General features: G+C 34.6%; 1 long non-coding RNA gene across 1 annotated transcript; it reads left to right on the top strand.

Annotated features, from left to right (window-relative positions):
- Window positions 1-4,410: 4,410 nt before the first annotated feature.
- On the top strand, window positions 4,411-6,640 carry LOC149793939 (uncharacterized). The gene is made up of 2 exons (XR_016422909.1): window positions 4,411-5,562; window positions 6,099-6,640. It is a non-coding gene; the product is annotated as an uncharacterized LOC149793939 (long non-coding RNA).
- The last annotated feature ends 1,713 nt before the right edge of the window (window positions 6,641-8,353 follow it).

Genomic DNA, 8,353 nt, shown 5'->3' with positions numbered 1-8,353 from the left:
GTGACTGAATGCGGAGATAGCATCGGAAAATTAGATCGGCGTAATCGAGGGGTCAGATTGTGACCGGCGTGAGTTAGTTACCGTGTGTTGTATGGTGAGTGTACACATTAGTTTCCGCAGAATCAAGTGCCTGTGCTATTGCTGGATAAATTGTCCCTAAACGGAACGCATGATCCACCACTTACTACGGAAAGCCGCAGGTACCCGACGGTGATCAAACTTTTTCCCTATATTTTGATGTGAACTACATATAGCTGTTCCTATAGCAATTAGCGGCACCTTCTACAGTTGGCTGCTCCTAAAACACTTTAAAAAATAAATCTACGGCTCTGCTAATAAAAATCACAATTTACGGCTCCAGAAGCGTGTGAAGCTCAGTCTACAAACTACAATCACCGACTCCTTCCACAATAACGCCGCTTAATTTTGATCTCCGTCTTTATTACCAAACGAGATTCGAACGAGGTTTCAACTCAAGAACGAGATCTACTAAGGTATTATCTCCGGCTCCTTCAATAACGCAATCTTCAGCTCCATTTTCACTACAGAACCGAAAAAGATTTAAACTCATAAACGAGATTTTAATCACGTGCTGTCATATTCGAAATACTATCATCTTATACGCATCAGTGTCTTTTACCTTTTTCGAGCGAAGCTTGTTTCAGTTTAAATGTATGTGCTATTCCAGCCGTCTGTGTTGAGTAACCACGTCTAGGTCAGATTGTCAGCATCATTAGCTTTCAGCATTTGTTACAAGGTATTTTCCATTAGTGAAGAATAATAACTTGCTTTTTTTTACTGGAAATATTTTGCTTTGACTAATAAGTTCTCATTTATCTGTACAACACTGGACATATCTCTAAATTAAGTATCTCATGGGGGGGGGGGCCTTATTGCGGCAATGAAATTTAGATCAGCTCTTGATGTGGAGGAGTATTGTGATGTTGAGTCAAAATTGAGAAGTGGTTTCATCTTAAAGTGTCATTCGGTAGCCCTTCTGATGAACAGTGATTTTTTTCAGGGGACGACTTCAGTCTAGATGGACCATAAAGGAAACACCAACCTCCATATTTCCAGATGATATTGTTAAATATTTGCTTAAATGTATATATGGAATAAACTTTCATTTGCAGATGTCCAACATACATGATACAATCCAGTGTTGTGATTATTTTGGTGTTAGTAATTACTGGGGAAATGTGTTCATTTTTTTATTGATGGTATTTCCTGTGACTATGTTTTCACAATATTAATGATTAGTGACAAATTATCTTTGTTGCCTGTAATAACAAATGTTTAGAATTTATTGACTGTTACACGGACAATTTGTTGTGTAATTTTGAAGGCTTTTTACCCTGACATTAGCATTGATTGTCCAAATCATATCTCATGACACTTTATCTGTGAATGAAGAATTGTTGTTTGACCACTTGATTCTTTGGGTAGAACAGCAGACTAGAATTGGAGTCCATCTGGGAAAAATATCTCTGGCCATATTTGTTTTTTAATCAATGAGTGTTGAATACTTCATAACAAAATGCATTCCACTAAATGTTTTGTGAAATGAAATAAGCAACCACATTTTAATGTATCTTACAGTTATGGAACCAAAAGATGTTCAAGGAATTAAGGTTAATGATGCTTCAAGGTGTATTAGAACAGGACATGATGTTTTGGTTAAAATATGTTTTAGATAATCGGTTGATGCCTCGTGGAAATCTGATGCAATGAATGGAGATATCATTAATTTCAATGTTAACACAGGTGCTGCACTGAAAGGAGTTTCATTGTATGGCAGTGCAGGACAGACATTCCTATATAGCGTCGTTGCATGAAACTGAGAATGGAAGTTTGATTCAAAAGTCCAAATGCAAGCTGGATTTTGTTGCAGATGTTTGTACATTCCCCTTTGAAACATCCTGTCGTTTAGCTGAAGTATACTGAAGACAGATATGGATAAATACCTCCTATGCAGCAGTATATGTGCCACCCATGGAAATATCGCTCAGCTCCGGTCTAAAATAGTTGTACCATAATTTTCAAGTTATATAAACTTAGAAATGTTAGTAAAGCAATGTATTATGTCTGACCATGTATAAAATGTGATTTTATTTAATGGTGTAATAATGAAATAGAAATAAAAAAACTTTCAACAATGTTAATGCCAAGACAACGTTTAAGTGTATTTAGTTCAATAACACTATTTCCATTAATGCATCACACACAAAGGAGTGTTTAAGCAGTGATTAGGACCTTAGAAACAGCAATGACCACGAACAAATTTTGTACAATTTCATTAACTCCAACTTCATCTACACTTTTCAAAATGATGTATACAAGTTTACGACAGACAACACTAACTTGTCTTTATGTGTATTGGATATGTGCTTGAATCTTCTTTGCAAATCAGTGAATTCGCAGGTGCTATGTGCCCTCATTGGAATATTTTTTTTATAATAACATAATCGATTTTGCTTGGCATATTTTCTAATTCCTGTATATGTTGGTCCCATACGTGATTTAAAGACTGGATACCCCCCCCCCAAAAAAAAACAAACAACCTTTGTTAATGAATTGGATTTTTCCCCCAGGAAGCACTTTTGAATCTAATCCCTATCTAAAAGAACGATTATCATGATAGTCATACATTAATATGCTACAACCAGTAATCTACATCAAAGTAGCCAAATCAACTTCATGCAGTTATTGCTAACCATTCCACCTGGCACACATAAACATACATGTACCACCACTCATTTGCTTCTTATCCTGATAATGGATAAACATTCCCTAACTGTTATCCTTCTTTCTCTATGGTCAACTCAAATTAATCTCCCAAAGTAAGTAAAAAATGAAACAATAGTAATAATTAAAAAATTGCCGATTCTATGCATATGAGTGGCTTCACTTTACATGCCAATTTGGAGGTACTTCCAGTGAAAAACACTTCATTAAGACATTTCTCCTTACAACTGTTTCTCTTGCACACTAGGTTTCAGGTCCAAGCTTAAGTTGAGTGTAATTTCTGTAATGTAATAATATCTAACAAATTAATTCTGTGATTCATTGCAGTCAGGGATGCTATACTATATTCCTTGTAATGGATTCCATTTAAAAGCCACTTTTGTACACAGATAAATAAAATCACAGCTTAAGCCATTTCGTAATCAGTCGTGGTCTTAAATGGGTCATGTTTATGAAACAAGGTGACTTACTAAATTAGACTACTACTGACTTTACAACAATAAATAAAGAAACACCTACAAAATAAATAAATGTAAAAATCATTTTGAAAGCAGCATTCTTCATTTGTGGTAAAATTGATTCCATAAAAAGGTACATATATATCTTTACAAAATAAATATACCTCAATTTTTCATCAACGTAGAACTATTTGTTAATTTAATTTTGAAAAAAATCTGTGGCCCATAGTTCAGAAGTATTCTGGTTTTAATGTCAAAACATAACCCTATTTTCACACCCTCTGCAAAACTAAGAGGCATGAATGAAATACACAACCTATACTTTTAGTGGTAATAAAATATTAAGCTAGAAGTTGTACTGAGAGGAAAATCCAGACTCAATCTGGAGATTATTTATAAATGACGCCATACTGTTACAAAGTGTGATTAAGTATAAGCATATTGCTGTGATAAATGTATAAATCTTGATACACATTGCTATAATCATGGTTATAGTGTACATGTATCTGTTCAAACAATTTATCATAAAATAAAAACTGACACTAGTGATAATTTAATGACTCATGCGTAGTCCCTAGTTTCATGTTTTATTCTCATCATCACTAGTTCAAGAGGGCTCTCAAAACTCACTTATTTCGACTGCAAGAACAAACTTAAAGATCTAATAATGTTTCCTACCTGAAATATTCTCAGCATGTTTTTTCTTCTAATTTCATGATGCTTGTTTTTGTAATAATATTATGTTTTTTATCTTAAAGTTGTTAATAATATTATATGTTTTTTATCTTAAAATTGTTGTCTAATGTTGTAAATCGCTTACAGCTTCTAAAGATTAGGCGCTATACAAAGTCGTCATTATTATTATTATTATTCCATAGATTTCATGAATACTAATTGTCAATATGAAAAAAAAATGTAAGGACCTTATGAACAATAATCTTTTTATGGAGAACAGAAACCTTTTTTCCTCAATCAAAAATAATTATGTATACCATTTAAAAACCAAGACATGTGAAAACTGTTAGTCACAAACACCAAGACCAGATACTCATAACATTAAAGGAACTTGCTGTATATTTGTCTATAACACCTTTCACCTCATCACAAGGACCAATAATTATATACTTCTTGCTACCGGTTTCGGTTTCTCAACGAATCTACCAAGTTTGGTTAATTTACAACTGGGGATTTAGATAAGCTAAAGACACACATATGAAAAAGAATATCACAATATCCAAGCATTAAAGCATAAACTTCCAAGCAAATGGCAATTTCATTTTTCTAGCATAACTTGATGAAACAACTAAAGCATTCATAGAACAATATAATTCTTTACATAATATATTTAACCAATAAAAATGGTACCTTTTCCCTCTACCTCCATGTAACATCCGGGTTCTTTCAGATGTTTTTTTTTCTTTTTTCTTCGAGTAGCTTACTGATTGTGTATTGATCTTCACTGACACATCTCTCAAAAACACCTTGTCCATTCCGACACACGGTCAATTTACAGTTACGAAACCTCTTTTGAACAAACGATTGCCACGTTGTACGTGTACTAGCCCTGTCCACTGTCATGTGAATTATACCCGTAAATCCACTAGGTCTGGGGAAGACGCGTTTCACGGGTTTCAAGTTTTTGTCCAATATTTGGACACCTAAACTCTGAAAGACATACAGGTGATATATGTTATCTGTACTGTTAGGATAAAGAGTACGTACATGTGTTGTGAAAATAATTTCATGTCAACTTTAGACGGAAAAGGGCAAAGAGAAAATGAAATATATTGATAACTTAACATTGTTTTTTAAACAATACATTTATAGTGACTGTATGTTTCCACTAATAAATTTCAAGTAGTGACCAAAATATATAAATAACAATTTCTGTTAACAACTTCTATCTCTTGTAAATGGCAATAACCCTTGCCCATTAGCTAACCTAGCCACCATCTGTTTTCACTAGCTTTTATGCTGAGTGAAATACCAATGAGAATGCTTGCATGGCAGGGTGAGTGGGAGAGTTGTTAAATAATATGTTTGGATTAGTATCCCGAGAAACATAATTTACTTACAAATTTGCTTTCTGCAATAAAAATACATTTCCCTATCACATTAACATCGGAAGAATAGGTAAATGAGAGAGGGAATACAGAGAAGAGTATCGTCCATGAAAGGATCAGGTTATCGATAAAGAATGCTCCCTTCATTTACTGGATTTGGGGCATCAGCTGTTCAACCATTTACAACAAGGTAGAAACATAAACAGGATGCATCTCACTGGTTCCAGACGACTACCTGATCAAATTATACCAGCACATCAACTTAGCTCCACTGGATATGCCAGTAAATCTTGACGGTAAGATTTTTTATATATATAATCAGCTTCTTAACCTGATATATTCGATCACGGTACATGTGACCATATGCTGTGTTACTGGATGTAGGAGTGTGTGTGTGTGTGATCTTCTTTATACAAGGTCGTCGAATTATTTGAAATTTTCGTCTTGTTTTATAGTAATTAGGCTATATGATTTCATGTATTACTTTAGTTCATATGAATTTTCGAGAATCCGTGTGAATTCACCGATCCCAGGTAATTTCACGTATGATAAAGACTTGAGAAAATTTTGACTGAAATTAAACGTTGTTAACCATGCAGTGTAATTTCATGTACGCTAGACTTGAATGTGTTTATTCACGGAACGTAACGCCAAGCAGGTAGTTAATTTCATTCATTCATTTGTGTAATTGAGACAAGAGCAGATTTTCTAAGTCTCGTGTATCAATGCGAAGTGATGACTTTTCCAGTAGGAAGCACATTAAGTTTATGAATCTAGTCATGTTTTAGTCTGCCACGCTTGGGCCGACTAATAACCTTTGTATCTGTTTCAGTACCGACAGTAAAATCTGATAACGAGAGGAGAGCAATCTTCTATTCCCAGTAGAATAACCGACAGAAAATAGCTGTTTAGACATATTCGCAGAAGTATTCTTAGATGTACATACGCACTGACGTATCCAGGCTTATATGTATTTCCATGCTTAAATATCCACCTACCCACACAAAGTTTAAGGGCCGAAGGGAGGCGAAACAGGAGTGAAGTTGGGGAGAAAAAGAAGAAAAAAAAAAGAAAGAAAAAAGGATAAAGGCGAAAGGACAGAGAACAGCTACAGTGAAATTGGAATAAACCAGAGATGAGCAGCTTATACAACTAATTCTAAGTCTATATGAAGACACATTTTCAACAATGATTTCGTCTTAACTTATTTTATACTTCACCAAAACTTATTTTTAAGAAAACTTCATATTGAACTCCAAGCACAGCAACATCCAATTAAATGTATTTAATTTTAGAATACAACTTATTTATCCAACCTATATTCACCAGGATAATACTCTAAAGGTGTAAAAATAAATGTGTATAACTAACGTATCATCCCACTGTTATATGTAAATTTCAGTCCCACTAGTTATGTGATGTTCAACAATTTGCCCTGTCATAATACTTTCAGTAAATTACGTAGTAACAAATGCATTGTGTAATCATTGTATGTAGCATTTGAACCAAAGAAATCGGGGCCCCGAGTGGCCGAGTGGTCTAAAGCACTCTTCGTTACGGATCACTGCCATCTCACCTCTGTCTGCGGCGGTTCGAGTCTTAAGATTCAGCCAATGTGGGCATGTGAGAAAGCTTGCCAGTAGCTTCTCGTGGGTCGGTGGTTCTTTCCGGGGTTTTCCGGGTTCTTCCTCCACCATTAATACTGGCCGCCATGTATAGCCTATCGTGCTGAAAAATGGCGTTAAACCCCACAACAACAACAACAACAAAGAAATCTAAAATACTTTAATTCATTCGTCATTTGACAAATTTAGCAATTTACAGAAAAAAATCAGTGTCTGTCCGCTCTCACCATTCTGCAAGTTTAGTTTCGGTTCTCTTAACCGCCAAAAGTCCTTACAGTGCATAGGACATTGTTTGTACATGGCACACTTGTTATACTTGCATTAAGGACACACGGTACTAATTATACGGAAGAACTGTGAACCAGTCTAGAAATGGGTGAACAAATAATAGAGCATAACGTGAAGGTACAAAGGCAGAAAACAATTACTTTAATAACAAGAATAAGCCACTAATAAGTACAATGCAACAAAGCAACATGTAACGCGAATGCAATTTAGCTATAGACATTGATATCACATAAAATGCTATTGCACTATTATCCGTGCACAAGCATGGCCAATTCTTTCTTACAATTATGCTCCAATATCAACGAGTAAAATACAACTTTTTCTAGAAAATTTAAGTCTGGTTATAGACGTCAGATTGTGACCTGCGAAAGTTAGTTACTTTGTGTTATATGGTGAGTGTACACATTAGTTTCCACAGAATCAAGAGCCTGAGACTTCATTTAGGGTTGACGAACATCAGTTTAGGACACACGGTATTAATTATAAGGAAGAACTGTGAACCAGTCTAGAAATGGGTGAACAGATATAGTATTTACGGGTTCGGTGGTTCATATTTGGTTAATAATGAAAATTAAAATTTTAGTAAAAATATCTTCTGAGAGCTTATTTTATATGTAATTTAAAAAAAGAATATAGACAAATTTCTACTGATGGAATTTTAGTATTTCTACACGCTTGATTCAGGAGTGCTCGATAATGAAAGTAGCACCTGATTAATTTGGTGCAGAATCAATAACAAAATGCCGCGGCTCATATGGTGTTCTCCACACCAAGGTTGGATGTGCATGGAGAATTATAGGTCTCATCATCAGCACCCAGAAATGTTCAGTTATTGAATTTTGAATATGATAGTGTTTCCATATGTTTACCATTGGATTTTAAATTAATACCTCGAGACCTTAAAGAACCAGCATTTCGCTAGAGTTATGTAAAGTTCAGCAGGATACTTGCTGATGATGTCCACATAATGTTACATGTAAATGTTATGTAATATGCAACAAAATAAGATAATTCTTTAAATGAGGAGCAAAAGGACTTGATAAATTGTTTATCTTTAAAATAAAAATATGATGACCATTAGAATGAAATAATTCAGTGAGTAACCTCTCTCAGCAGTCTTGAGATAATTTCCAACTGATATCAAAATCGGCCTCACGAAACGTTTCTCAAGTGT

The sequence above is a fragment of the Sinohyriopsis cumingii genome, chromosome 8, assembly GCF_028554795.1.
Source record: "Sinohyriopsis cumingii isolate HCF-2022 chromosome 8, ASM2855479v2, whole genome shotgun sequence".
Lineage (NCBI taxonomy): Eukaryota > Metazoa > Mollusca > Bivalvia > Unionida > Unionidae > Sinohyriopsis > Sinohyriopsis cumingii.
This window is presented reverse-complemented; position numbering and strand designations above follow the sequence as displayed.